Source organism: Sinohyriopsis cumingii, chromosome 11 (genome assembly GCF_028554795.1).
Source record: "Sinohyriopsis cumingii isolate HCF-2022 chromosome 11, ASM2855479v2, whole genome shotgun sequence".
In the NCBI taxonomy this organism is placed as follows: Eukaryota; Metazoa; Mollusca; class Bivalvia; order Unionida; family Unionidae; genus Sinohyriopsis; species Sinohyriopsis cumingii.
In genome coordinates this window covers 72,908,588-72,924,810 of record NC_142971.1, presented here as the reverse complement: position 1 = coordinate 72,924,810, position 16,223 = coordinate 72,908,588, and the positions used below count along the sequence as shown (strand labels likewise).

The 16,223-nt window shown below is 33.0% G+C and overlaps 1 long non-coding RNA gene across 7 annotated transcripts; it reads left to right on the top strand.

The window, feature by feature from the left end:
- The first annotated feature begins 5,385 nt into the window (after positions 1 to 5,385).
- LOC149788724 (uncharacterized) lies at positions 5,386 to 13,278 on the top strand. Of its 7 annotated transcripts, none has more exons than XR_016424233.1 (7): positions 5,386 to 5,453; positions 8,294 to 8,308; positions 9,791 to 9,817; positions 10,843 to 10,866; positions 11,180 to 11,203; positions 11,477 to 11,512; positions 12,804 to 13,278. It is a non-coding gene; the product is annotated as an uncharacterized LOC149788724 (long non-coding RNA). The 7 variants fall into 7 exon arrangements; XR_016424232.1 differs by lacking the exon at positions 5,386 to 5,453 and adding an exon at positions 5,749 to 5,995; XR_016424236.1 differs by lacking the exon at positions 5,386 to 5,453 and adding an exon at positions 5,751 to 5,995 and having other exon boundaries at positions 12,272 to 13,278.
- Positions 13,279 to 16,223: the final 2,945 nt, after the last annotated feature.

The following is a 16,223-nucleotide window of genomic DNA, read 5'->3' as shown; positions in this document are numbered from 1 at the left end:
GGACTGGTGTCAGAAGTGACAAAGGTCAAGATACCCGTCATCATTGTCAAGAGAACAGACACTGGTCTTCAGAATGCCATTAAAAGCAACAGGAGAATAAGGAAGAGAGTGGTTTGGAAGAGGAAGCAGAGGAACCCATACACGTCCAAAAAGGGGAAAAGAGAAGTAAAACAGACGAGACGAAAATGAGGAAGACGAGGATATAAACCAGTGAACGTAAATAAATGAGAGAGAGAAAGAAAGAGAGAGAGAGAGAGCTAGAGAAAGAGAGAGAGAGAGAGAGAGAGAGAGAGAGAGAGAGAGAGATAGCGAGATAAAAGAAGTTTATGAACTTTTTAAAGTGTTAAATTTGGAATAGGATTGTAAACTTGTATAAGAATAGACCAGACAGAAAACGTAAGTGTCTCTCTGTTTCGATTGTTTTGGAAGAAGGACCTACACTCACGCATTCACACATGTACATTATTGGGCAAGTTGCTGGCCCTGAAAAGGACCGCTGGGTGTTTTAAAAAAGGTAAACTCATGAACGGACCTTCTTCTTGACTTGTTCCTTTCAATTATTTAGTAGAAATCACAAGGTGGTATCTCCGATATAGCAACAAGGTTGGGTGCTTTGGCTTTGGAAGGTGTTTCTCTCTTGGGTCGCAATTAGAAGTCTGATATATTTGTTTTAAAGTCATTAACTCTACCAATATATCTACGAGTACCGTCACCGTTTGACGTTCACATTCCTTATTCTTTATTAGACATTAATTCTTCTCTGTTGCTTCTCTCTGCCGTTTCATTCTTGCCTCTTATCTTTCTTGCTGTTGCTGTTGAAGGTGAAAAGCTTGTTATGCTTCTTTCTGCTGTTATAAGAAAATTCTAAATTCTTCTTTCAGTTACGACGTGTGAGGCAGAAAGAGAAGTTGGCGACGGTACTCGTACCGGAACAAATTCTCCTAAATTGACTAAATCAAAATTAAAATCGGCCTCTTATGGAAGTAAGACTATGTCGACTTTGGTAGCCGCTGCATTAACATCTTATCTCGTTTCACTACCGGTGCTCCCAAATTCATCTTCTTAGTTTCCGTCATGTTTGAAAACTTTCTCGCTTTGATTCACTGCGTTGCCGTATCTATATAGGGACAGTGACGTCAAAGTCAGCTCTCTTTGGATTGGAAGACAGACTCCACACTGTAACTGCAGCTTGTAACACGGGTTAGTATTGATGAGAAAACACAATACGTTTCGATCCGCTCTTCCACTATAGAAAAAACTCAATTCATATCGTTCCTATCACCTGCCCTCTGCATAATGTTAAATCGTCTACTCTGTTATTGTCGATGCTGTTCCCTACGTTCTTACCTACTTATGTAAAATCATCGTGGACAATCCTCCAGATCACCGATACGAGCATCAGGAAAAGAATTTATGTGCAGATACAAGGCTGTTTGAAGAAAGATATCATCTACGGTCCAGAAGCCAGAAGAAGTTCGAGGAAGAGAAGAAAACATATGCCTTGTCCTCTATGTTAACAGAATGATGTTAGCGTAAACCAAATTTCCTATTTAGTGCGACTCGTATGTCTCGAGGATATTTGTTTTCTTGCCTAAATTTGTTTTTAGCCGGTTGTATAGTTATTTGTGTGATAAATTGATGTTCATAAATATATATATCTACGTGCTATATACGTATATGTCTCTACTGTATTTGTATCTACCTAGGGTAGCGCGTATTCAGGTCATCCACTTGCAACATAGTTGCCAGTATTCCGGCCAATTGAGATCAGTCCCACATCATTCTCCATTACCGTGACGTCATCTCACCTGTTCCATTCTTATTGTCCCTATACAACAACTCAAATTTCCCTTGTTACTATACAGGCCCATTATTCCTATGATAAATCTCCCTTGTCGCTAGAAATGTCCAGGGTGATCTGAAAATTCTTGTCGCTAGATGTGCCCAAGTGGAGTCTATAATATGTATTCCTATTATCGCTAATGTGCCCCACTATACTACTTGTATTTAAAACAATTCCTGAGAAATTGTGTGTGTGTGAACGATACAAAGTTGTGTACATCTAATCTTCGGTAAATTTGAATAGTCATGTATGTTTCACGAATATATGGGCGGTGTTTAGCACATTATAGTTAATTGTGAAAACGAAAAGCTGCATTGACACTTACCTTCAAAGATTTTAAGATAAGCCAATGGTTTTTATTTATATAGTTGTCAACAGTATGCGTAACGTGCCTATCTGGTCTTGTTTGGAATCGCTTCGATTGAAGAGCATAGTTTCAACTTTTGAATTTTTGTAAACTTCTCAGCCTTTTTTGTGCATTATTCCGAGTTTTCTCTAAACTAAGGACATGAAGTCATCTTTCTCCGCTTTCATATGCTAGTTAAAAGTTCTACTTCAAATATACTTTGAAGTTACTCGATGCTTCTTGTAAACAAATTAGTATATAATCTCTATTAGGTTATAAAACAATTAGCCATTACTAACACGTATGTAACTATACTGATGAGGATGATGATATATATATATATATATATATATATATATATATATATATATATATATATATATATATATAAACACAAAAGATGTGTGTGTGTATATGTGCAGATGTATGTGTATATATATGTAGAGGTAGGTGTGTGTATGGTAATATGTAGGTCTATAAATATGCATGTACGTATATATGTATGTTGTATGCATGTGTGTATGTGTATGCGTGTGTGTGTAAATACATGTATGCACATGTATATGTGGATGTGTGTGTTCATGTACATGTGGATATGCATAAATTTATATATATGAATGTGTGTATATGTATATGTAGAAATGCATATATATATATTATATATGGGGTGTGGTTGTGTGTGTACATCTATGTATAAGTATATAATTGTATGTTTGTTTGTCTATATATGTGTGTGTATGTGTGCATATGTAAGAGTATATTGCATTATGATATGTTTATTACATTATATTATGTTAGGTTACGTTAATTTCATTACGTTACATTACATTACATTACATTACAATACAATACATTACATTACATTATATTATATTATATTATATTATATTATATTATATTATATTATATTATATTATATTATATTATATTATATTATATTATATTATATTATATCGATTTATTCGCACTACCTAAAGTAGGTACTTTCAGTGACACATTTGTTGAAGTACTACGATTTTGTATTGTGTAGGAAACCGGATAATAAACAGCAGTGCACTAAATTTCGATATCATTCTTAAAGACGTATTCATTTCAATTAACCACTACATCTTTAAAATTTCTAAACATGAAACTTTGTGAGATAGGAGTTCTTTCAAGGTAGTTCTCAAATTCTCACTCACACCCTTTCTTTCAGGAGAGAGAGAGAGAGAGAGAGAGAGACTGGTTGTTCGAATAAGTCTGTATTTTATCTTAGTCTTTTCATTTCCGTTAATTCTAGCGTGGCCTATTTTGAATTTACTGTAATTGTAACATATACTTCAATCTTTAGGGTTTGTTTGTTGTGAAGGCGAACAATTCTCTAATCAACACTCGGGTTATGCGGGTCATTGGCTCATATGAGTATATTACAGGTTGCTTTAGTCAAGTTATTTCAATACCGTGAGTCTCATATTTACGTCTGTTAAAAAATTATTGCAAAGGTCATTTCAGACTTTAATTAAATAAAGCTTTCAAAGTCAGTAGTATTTGCCGGTGCATACCAAGGAATAAGTTATATATATAAACAAATTCATTGAGTTTTTTTAATTCCTGTTGAATTTATCCATTTTGTTTAGGTACCTTGAACATGCTATATATATATATATATATATATATATATATAGATATATATATATATATGCTAAGTGTAATAAACTCAGCTGGAGGCGCTATATGTATATTAAACATGTTTTATCTTTGGTATCAAATTTCTAACGGTCAGTGATTTGGGAAGCGATATTTAATGGGTGAACCTTCTTCTTCATTGTTCATTGGGTACATTGATTTGATTAGTGGGGTATTTTTTTTTTCTTCATTTGGAATGTTGTATCTTCTCGGAATCTGGTTCAAGTTAGTCGATATACCTTAGGACAATAACAAGGCTTTTGAGGTCTGGACTCACTGTATGTCAACACACACACACACACACACACACACACACACACACACACACACACATATATATATATATATATATTTATATATATATATATATATATATATATATATATATATATATATATATATATATATGGAGAGAGAGAGAGAGAAAGAGAGAGAGAGAACAAGACTTTGTATCGTTTTAAGGTCTATTTGAAGCCATGTAAATATATACAGATTGTTAATATAACACATCGGAATTTAACCATAAACAATATGCCACAATAGCCAGTCTGACGTCATCCTGAATGACTCACGTATGCAAAATTCTCAGAAAGAAATTGAGAGTTTCATAAGTGGTAAATTTCGAAGCAATTGATCTTTATTGTGTTCTATCTAGTACAGGTAATTAGCATAGTTTGCTGTTTGTGAAGGGTGTGGATATCTTTTCATAGTTTTAACAAGACTTTTTAGCTATCCACGGGTCTCAATATGTTAATTTCCAATGCAACATATATATTTTCTTTAAATTCAATTTGTATGACTGCGGCTAATTTTACTAAGAATGATACTTTTTTGAGCTGAAATTAAGATTTTGGAAATTTATGGGACCTATCCATATAGATTCCATACCCTAAACGGAAAACCGCAAGGTATTTCAGAAAATTGCAGTTTCATTGCTTTTTTAAATTACATTTTCAAGATATATGTAAGAACAAGTATATAAATACAATAGCACGAGTTGCCAAAATACTTTTTTTTAGTTCTTAGTATCTTTATGTCATTATTAAAAATGAGAGGTATGTTCTCGAAGTCAGTATAGTAAATTCTGGTCCCCATCCCAAAAATGTATAGAGAAAACACAGCTCATTAAGATCATGTATAACTTCTTAAGTATAAAATAAAGACAACTGGAATATCTCTGTCTCTCTGCCTCATTGTCTCTCTGTCTTTCTCTCTCTCTCTCTCTCTCTCTCTCTCTCTCTCTCTGATCTACTTCCAAGGAATTGTTCACTAAATAATAAAAGTGATGAGTGAGAGATATGGTCAAATGTTGGACTAGAAATGAAGAAAGAATGAAAAAAGAAGGATTGTTTATGTATTCTTTTTCTACATTAATACCGGCTATATTTCATCCAATAATACTAATAACGTGATATGTGGAACGAGTGGAGAATCCTCCATTTTAAATATATTATGTTACCTCAAGATGAAGTATATCTGGTATTAACGTACGTAAGAAGCTTCTTTGTTTATTATATATCAAACTTGTTCCAGAATGGAAGTACACAAGATAGCTTAAGCTGACTCTTGGGCACAAGAATCTTACCACACCCCGTTTTCGTAAGTACACATAACTTTCAAATGTTGATCTTATAAAATATACGTGACTTAATAAAGCGGTAGAATTGGGTTGACCAAACCTGTCGCACTAAGTTAGAGTTATTTTCTAAACTAATGGACCTTATCAGAAGACAATGCAAGACTAATTCAGCAATGAATCACAGCTGGGTTGTCATTGTTGTCAAGGAAGTAAGGTGACCACTTCAGAGAGTCGCAAACGGCGTCAGGTCTAATTTCTTTTTCAAACAAATTTGCATGTCAGAAATGAAAGGCAATTTCTATTTATTTGTTCTAAGTCACCAAAGACCCGTTTTGTTCAGCAGGTACAACTTGTATTCATACGTATTTCGTGGTAGGTAGAAACAAAAGTAACAAGCAAACTCACCAAAGAGTGAGTCATATTTCCTTCCAGCCCGATTCCAGGAAATATGTTAAGCTTTCTGCGCATGCACGCTATTTTCCACTTAAGTAATAACTATCTTGGAAGTCTGACAGTGTTGAAGACGACCTACACAAACCAGTTTGATGCCAAGCATTAAGCAGTAAGTATTATTGTCTAACGTATAAATTCACCAAGAAGTAGAATATATATATATATATATATATATATATATATATATATATATATATATATATATATATAGCGAAGATCCATATTTCAATTCATAGATATTCCCATAACGACCAAGTTCGAAAATTCGAATATGGTAGGTTTTACTACAAAATGTTATTAAGACAATTTTGGTTGGTAAAACTTCAATGCCTGTCGTGCAAATTAAGTTGTATTTATTAAATTGTTTTAGACAAATCATTTGCAGTATTGGCTTGTGTACTACTTCGTTCCACACTAACGTGTGATCAGTTAAGTGTAAAAATATCTTATCACGATAAGATTAATGCGCTTTATACCGAGAACAGACTAATATAGGCGTAATGAAATGATAAATGCTTCTTAAAGTTGCCTCAGTCTTTAAACGTTTTGATGACTGTTGTGGACACATGGCGGTCTTTAAAAACTTTGATAACGGAGTTTGGCCATATGTCAAAGCTATGATAACGTAGTTTGGTCATAAGTCAAAGCTATGATGACCGAGTTTGGTCATATATCAGTAATTCTGATGACCTAAATGAAACTTTACGTTTTTTGGGGTTGCGTTTTCTTACGATTTTCCCATATGCTGTTTTTTATTATTATCTATGAATTGTGCCTTTATAATTAGCGTCAAGTGTCTAGCCTAGTTATCGTATTTTACTATTTTACTATCGTCTTTTCATCTTTTATCAACTAGGTCATTTTCATCAAACTTGTTAATCAAGCATGAATTTCAAGACAAGGAAACTTCGACATCCCTATTTAGTTGGAAAAATATGAAATCAGTTTTATAGCGTTGCTAACACACTTACCATGTTGAAAATTGAGAATATATATTACGCAAAAATTATTTTCGTGTCACGGGCACGTTTTATTTCAATTGTTCCTTGTCAAATCCAGGTATCCGAACTCTTTCTTGAAAAGCTGTGATCCTGTTTGTTAATTCTGTTTCCATTTCTCTTTTCAACTTGCGTTTAATTGTAGCGAATAATTGATCACACTCTACCCAATTCCTCTCTTTATACCAGTAAATTACTGCTACGTTTGTAGCTTCCCAATTCAGACTTAGTTTAGTATGATTTAGGTCATTCTTTATCTGGCTAACGACACTCTGTTCGTCATTGTCGATAATTATATATCCCTAGTATTGTATTGCACTGGATTGGGAATCAGCTGAGGGATGTCTGAACTGTTTCGCAGTAATGCGCCAGATTTTAATATTGGAGTCACAATAAACATAATTATTTCCTCAGCGGAGGTCGGTAGTTTACGTTACTGATAATCGGAGTATATCAATGTTCATAGCACAAATGTACAATAACGTGGTCATCTCAGATTTGTACAGTATGTCCCCCAATTTACAATTGTTTATCCTTATAATTCAAATTCAAGATTTTCTTCTATTTTATCCATTTCGAAGATATGTTGAGAAGGAAGAAGGAAGAATCACATTGTGAGATGTTTAGTATAAATGACGTCATCACATTGCATTGAATAGAAAACAAAACACATGACAATTGAGAGAAATCTAACCAAGCTTTTTATTTGTGATTAATTTCATGCCAATCAACAACATCCTCATCTTCTTCTTCGATTATATACTATCAAATAATTTCTCGTTTGTTATTTAGCATACAGGGGCCCCGAGTGGCCGAGTGGTCTAAAGCGCTCTCCGTTACGAATCACTGCCATCTCACCTCTGTCTTCGTGGGATCGAATCCAGGATTCTGCAAATGTGGATATGTGAGAAAGCATGCCAGTAGCTTCTAGTGGTTCGGTGGTTCTTCCCGGGGTTTTGCCGGGTTCTTCCTCCACCCATTAATACTGGCCGCCATGTATAGCCTATCGTGTGCTGAAAAATGGCGTTAAACCCCACAACAACAACAACAACAACATTTAGCATACATGTGTGCTTCAGTTTGTTTTTAATTGACTCTACGACAGTTTATGCTCTGTATGTAAATATAATGATAACTATATTATGTATTAGATATCTTATTTCCACACTGAGTGAAGAGTTTGTCTGATTTTAATTATAGGGAACATGAAATGTTACATCTTTTATAAAGGCCATATATGCTCTAGTATCAAACGAAATTAGAGACTTACTGATGAAAAACCTATCTGTACAACACAACATAACCTGGCAAAATGTTTCTCAAAGAAGCTAGAATATGATTCCATGGAAGGTAATCATTGCAAAATGTTGACATGCAAATTAATCAAAACTACAACATTGTTCTTTCAGAGGATGGGAGCTGCAGTAAGTTTGCAGATTGCTTTCTTTCTGTATTTCCTAATAAATTTCACCTCATGCATCTTAATAATTCCACATCTAGAATATATTTTGTGATAATAGAACTTATGAAGCATCAACTTCTCTAAAATATCTACATTTGTGGTGTTTCTCACAGAGGGCCTAAGTAAAGCAAAATACACTTGCATGCGCCCGGACTGAAAGCAATTGTTTCCCTTATTTCTAAAGACTTGAAAAATATTGTCGTTGTCAACAGTATGGTTTTTGACTGCGCATGTATTCTAATAATTTTCTTCAATAAATACCAAATCCCTTATAAAAGTACATTCAGACCATCCCTTAGATGGTCAATTTAAAGGGCACATTCCTTCATTTCATAAAGGCTTGTGAATACTAAGCATTATGCCATCTATTTCTGGAAACTAGCAAATCATTCGCATTTGCAGATATCATTAAAATACCCACTCCCATAATCACAAATAATTAAAACAACATAACAAAGCTATACACGTCAGCAACGCTTCTGCTTATACACTACGTTTATTGCTTAACATGCTTGGACATTTCACTCGTTCCCATGCAAAAGTCATACTTATCGTCATACACCACAAGTGATTACCCTCCTAGAATCATCCACCGGTCTGATCCTTTATTTAGAAAAATGATTATAAATATGATACAGAATCAATGGCGCCGCCACTATCCATCAAACGTACGCTAAAGCATAATCACTCATCGCCTAAATATGAAATAAAGGTAAAGAACGATTAAGACTGGCGTCAAAACTAATCACGCATAACAATGGTTTGACTGGACTATCACGACAGTAGTTGATATATATGAGGTAATACGACCTTTCAGGCACATACGGATCTTCTCAAACAAGCTGAATAGAAAGAATGAAAATGACGATCACAACAGAGTAACTCCGATCTATTATTACTTGATGGACATTCAAGCAGAATTGTAGCTTCTCCCAGATATGACAAAAACAAGATGCATATTTTCGATGTGAAGTCATGACACTGAACAAGTTGCAGATGAATAATGATAAAACAAAAAATGTACACAGTCACCACGAAAACTTTCGAATTAACACTCGCATTACACAAAAAGGTACTGATCATGTTGATTGTTGATTTGTAAGTCAGATATATGATTTGCTGTACAATCATTGAAACCTTTAGGCCACATAATCAGCCCAAGCGTTACAGTGTGTCTAACACAGCCGACACTATTAACAATGAAACTCAGTCACGCACACACACACACACACACACACACACAAACACACACACACACAGATATATATATATATATATATATATATATATATATATATATATATATATATATATATATATATATATATATATATATATATATATATGGTTTCATTATTATACGACGACCTGCAATATTGGATTTAGATATCTTAATAATGCCAGAATATGTACTCACCTCTACATTTATTTTCTTTTTTCATAGTGTGGAATAGAGCCTGTGATAATTGTTGTGAGTATATTTCGAAACAATGCAAATTAGCAAATGAGATAAATGCTTGAACAATTGAGAAATATAAAATATTGTATGAATCTAAACGTGACGAGAAATATTATATTGCGTTTGTTTTAGGTTTGTTTTACTCACATACACATATTGAAGTATAATCCTAATAACTTAGATGTAATTAAAAAGTGTCATACCTTTGCTTCGAATTGCATTTCGTTTTACTTTTCATAAGTTTTTTTAAGGAAAATCTTTATCTGAACTTACTACGCACATCATTCATTGTTGAAATTTTAAGAATACAGGTATCATAACAGAGGAGTTGGACTTAATATTTACTGGACACACACAACACACACACACTTACACGCACGCACGCATACACGTACACACATACACGTATGTACGTATATATATGTATACATTTAAATGTATAGATAGATAGATAGATAGATAGTTAGATAGATAGATGCAATAAACCCACAACGAAGAATACAAAACTAGTATCTAACTGGCCTGAGCGCCATCGACTCTTGATCAATCTTTTTCAAAGACAAATACAAAACAGAGACTAGACAAACAAATACAACGGAGAAACGTTTATGTTTGGAAACATAACCGATTTTCTTTTCTTTTGTTTGTCTTGTCTATGTTTTGTATTTGCCTTTGAAAAAGACTCATTAAGAGTTGAAAGCGCTAAGGGTTGTTAGTTGTCAGTTGATTGCATTTATCCTAATCAATCCCTGGCACATGTGCTCCCTTGCGGAATCCAGCGCACTCGAAAGGACTGTTATTCGCCATATGGTTTGTATTCATTATATATATATATATATATATATATATATATATATATATATATATATATATATATATATATATATATATATATATATATATAGATAGATAGATAGATAGATAGATAGATAGATAGATATTATATTCAATGAGTTTGTGTCGGTGCGCTGGTGTTGTTATGTGTATGCAGTGGATACATATAAATTCATTTCTAAATTATTTTTCTTAATTTATAGCCTGTGGCAGAGGCTGCAGCATTTGTGAGTACATTTGGAACAAAACACATAAGTAAATGACAAAGTGTTAAAACCTATAATAATAACGATGAAATAGTTGGTAAATCAGAGAATAACTAGAAAAAGTGTTGTTTCATGATGTTTCTTTATTGCAACATGATATCGTATACTAATATATAATTATATCATATGTCTTCAAGCATTTGACGAATCATTCAGTTTGAGAATAGATCGCAGAATATATATATATATATATATATATATATATATATATATATATATATATATATATATATATATATATATATATATATACGTATGTTTTCATTCTTTATAGGTTGTGAAAGAAGTGGTAAAAGCAGTGAGTACATTTAGAACTTCCATTATCTTATTAATATCGTTCTTTTTGTACCTTTTGCGGTACGGAAATGTTGCATTATTTTGAAACTAAGCGTAATTTATTGCTCTATTTTATGGCATGTTTCAAACATGCTTAATTCAAAATTTAAAGTTGAAGTTATAGCAATTGGCTGCAAATTACACTGAACGTTAACATGTCGATTACTTGAAATGTCGTTGTGTCTACTTGCTTTCTATATACGCTTTGTAAATAATTAAAATTTGTTTTCCTCAGGTAATTCATGAAATGAAGGATGATCGGAGAGATGATGTAAGTTTGCTTTTAATTTAGCTGTTCTTTGGCTATGAGCGGCAACACTGTGATGCTATGGAAGTTATATCGATTACCATGGATACATATTTGCACACCAAAGCAGAAAGGGATAATTATAATAAGAATTTAGGTGATCAAATTCAATTGTTGCTACTTTATGTCATTATTTGCCACATTCAAAATTGATCTTGTAGGACAGCTGATAATATAGCCTTTAAATGCATTAATTTGAAATCGGCCAAAAGGATTTGCTAGAGAAATTATATTTGTGTTAGCATGAACACTGAAACGTACGTGAATCAGTGCGAAAAGGTTTCAAATGTAAACTCCATTTCGTATTCTTACAAACGCTGCGAAAAGGAAATATGTAGAAATGGATATGATTTTAGTTTATTCTCAGCATGCATTTGGGTGTTTTGGATTAGTCATGCTTTAAAATTGATGTATTATCATGATAACAGTTTTAAATGTACGAATATTTCACTATTCCATTGTAAGCGGTAGTGAATAATTAATAAAAATTCACATTATTTAATGCTATAAGTTTGGTATTGTTTTTAATTGTTCATCTTTTCTGTCTTATGTTTTTATAGTTGCGTTACGTTTGATAGCATTTTTCTTTTCCTAATAAATAGTGCATTTAACCTGAAGTAAACATTTCACATGCAATTCACAGTGTGACTTGAACATAACTTATCCAATTTGAAATTCTCTGACTCAGTATATTGTACAGATTTTATGTTGTTTTCATTCCAGAGACATGGTAGAACTGCAATAACGTTGATAGATATCGCTGACGATCTTGCAGACTATATATTCTGAACTATTCGTGGATAGTGTCAAGTTTTACTTCTAATAAAATGTATTAATGTAATTGCAAATGCTTTTGAATTGTTTTCATAATTCCACTTGTTACCTAATTTAGTCTGGTATTAGAAAAGCGCTTTGGTGAAAATATTTTAAACAAATCTTTAGTGACAAAATTATTTTTTGGCTACAAATCACTGTATATGTTCGGAAATATATTTATAACATGAAATATAAATATTATTAATGAAAATTAAATACATCTTCATCGATCTAAGACTTATGGTGCAAACTATCATAATGGACGATCAGTTTTGTTTATTTGTTGTACGACTCCATTAACTAAAAGATGTATCAGAAAAAGTGAAAATTTGAAACTATAACCAGATATGTATGGTTTGAATAAAATGTCTAGAAACATTGTTAGGAAGGTTATAAGCGATATCAGTTTATTTAGGCAGATTTTACCGGTGTTTTGCAGTGGTGGAGTGATGAGATGTATTCCCAAATCGCGTGTGTCAGTACATGTGTTTTATCAATATTTGAAGGAGAAACAATGGGCTATGACAGAGGAGCGAAATAACATCTTTAAAGCTAAACCACCTCCATTATACAAACAATGAAACCAAATATTGTAAAGACGGATCCGCCCATGCAGAAAGACCCTTGCATCTATACTATGAAATTCTCACCACGGGTAATAGATGATATTGAATTATTTGCTGTTAATATTAAACAGTGAGCATTATTGAGTGTTCTAAAATTACCAAAGAGGAGCCAAAGTGACATAGCGATTAGCGTGCCTGCGATCACAGCGATTAGTGTGCCTCCGATCAGATAGATGTGTGCGGTTTTGATGAAATATAGTAAAGCATCTTTTATTACAAACATAGATGGTTAAATCTTGTATAGTGACACATCATTTGATATTGCAACAGTTAATTTTTTCAAATGTATATGCAATGTGTTATGTTTGTTTGTTTTTCCCCATAATTGTATGAAAAGTATATTTGCTTTTGGTAATTGACCTTAACCCAAAAGAAGTTGATGGTGTGCCCGACTAAACGTATTGATTTTTGTAAAAAAAACATAATGTTTATCGTAATGTGAGTGAACGACATTGGTATTCCTCCATGAAAACTGTGTGTCCCTGATGCTTGCCCTTTTTTATATTATAATTGTAATAATAAACTTTATCTTGCTGGCAATTTAGAGTATTCTAGTAATTAATTTTTATTCCTCATCCTAGATCTATTGTTGAGCCTTAATTTCTTATGTAATTTCGTTTACTTGCAAAAATTACATATTCTTTCTATAACATCTGATCTGAAGCAGACTTATATGTATTGTTGTGTTCATTTATTAATTTGGATTTATTTCATTATTTAAATTAGTTCACTGGAATTATAAGCCGCTCAATAATATTCTTGGACAGAACATTATTTTGGAAGTTGGATTTATAGGGAATTCAGAGAAAGGCATCTTGAATTAAAGTTTTGTGATCAATATAATGACACGTTTCCATTTTCCAAGTCACTACAGTCTCATACAATCAATCATAGTTGAATTTGTGTCTGTTACAGCACTGGAATTTAATTAGAATAGTTTTATTTGGACTTGTGTTAGACTTTCTATGATTGTTAAGGATCAATTAGCAATAATATAAGATATCTTTAACCTTTCACTTTATTTTCATAGGATATGAAATATTTGTTGGATTTTACAAAACTTGTGGGCTTTTGCTTTATTCTTTTATTATGCTTAAGACCATACAGTCGTAACAGTAAATAGGACGGGCTCGTCAGGGATACGAATTTCTGTAACATATTTCAGAATACTTTGGTTTTGAAATTTAAATTTACTTTGTTTGATTATTGCATAAATCCCAGGAATTTGAACTCCACGTACCTGAGAAATATTTTAACTTCACATATTTGTGAAACCAGCAACCTTTCACAATGTCATCTAAATTAGCAAATTGTATTTTGTACCCGTCTCAGAAACGGTTAGAGTCATTACAAAGGGATGGGTTGCTATATTTTTGACAAACAATATATTCTCTCTAATGCGAAGGCTACTATAACGAAGCCAGAAATAAATAATGTTTGTTCAATCTTTCAAAGCATTTCTTGTATAAAAGTGCTTTGGATTTGACAGGTAGGATTCTATTGGACTCTGACATGAAAATAATGGAATTGAAATTGAAACACGTGATGGAAATAGATCTAAGAAAACTTCAGATTCAGAAAGAAAATAAGAGAGACATATGGAAATAGAGAAAGAAGAGAGGCAATGCGTTTGCAGAAAGCGGAAAAAGAGAAGCAAATACAGTTAAGGAAGGGAGAAAGAGAAATGCAGTTGCAGAAAGACGAAAACGCGAAATAAATGCAAATGCAGTTGCCTGAAAACAAAGATAGAAATAAATGCAGCTACAGAAAGACAAAATCAATTGCATAAGGAGAAAAAGGAGAGAAAAATAACAGATGATAGGCATATGTAACTGCAAATGCAAAGAAAATACAGATAAATACAGAAGCAGACAGAAATAGAAAAGGAATTCCAATTTAGATTACAAAAATTAGAGCCTGCAGGTGGAAAACACTTTCCACTTTAAAAACAAGTTAAGGTTTGGACCATGTTAGAAATAGGTTAGTAGTCCCTTTAAAAGACGATGAAATAGATGTTAAAGAAAATTGCGGAAAATTTGAAAGGCCAAGAGAGCATTGGACTATTATTATAATATCCCAGGCATGTTAACCTCATATAGAAATTGAACATAGGATTTCTCCCTGTCTCCCGAGTGCCCCCTCTATGTTCATTTCCCCTTGTCCCCAAAATACCACTCCCCCCAAGTTTAATCCGTATGTCTCCCAAAAGCACTCTTCATTTTAATTTCCCATTGCCCTATAACTGGCCCACCTGTCCCTCGATTAGTCCAAGTTACTACTAGTACATGTGTAAGTCACGATATGGAAGAATAGAAACATATAAGTAATAGAAATATACCAAGACTTTCATTTTCTTTCTTCTGCCTTTCTCTATCTCAGAGTTAAAATGCGTAGATATATTGTATACCGTATTTATTTTTATATATTATAAGATTGTGAGCTCAGTACGTTTTAGACTTGTTACTACTATATTTTGCTGACGGTGATATATATTTGATAAAAAAATTGTCAGCGATTAAGGTCAATGCGCTCGACTTAATTGAATTGAAACATTTATAACGATCTCATAATTTTCATTCATCGGTAGAGCTGGTAAAACGAAGAGGGTGGGAAAACATTCACTGAGTTCAGTTGACATATATACCTCTGGGTATACAACATAGAAACGAAACAATAAAAGGTGGTGTTAAATACAAGGGTATCATTCTCGGTCCAGCAGGAGCTCGTGTGTAAAAAGAGGGGGAAAACCTTCACTGAATCGAAAATGTTCTTCCGACTGTGCTCCAAACATCATTGCTAGAAATATTATGTGCGGAAGCAATATATCCAACATTAGAAACTTAAGTAGTATCTATTTATATTGCCTTTTTTTGTTGTTTAGTCGGCACCTATCTTGATCAAATATTTCGGTCAACTGTTGCGCGATTGGCCAATACATAAAGCCACTACCCGAAAGCCTGAATTATTCCACTTGATCGTCATGTACGATGATAAGGTTGTTGATTTAGTATCACAAGACGTTATTCAAGCGTGAATGTTTACTTGTTACCCTCAAAATGTTTAAGAATTAAGGTCACCCATAAGCTAAACAAATCTGGCGACGAATAAACGAACTTCGTTACCTCTTTATAACTTTTGAAGTAGCGGTACGTGATGGATTGAAAAGATAATCACATGTAGCGGTGAAAAGGTTGATAAATTGTACTGATATACAACTCTCGTTGACCTAGATT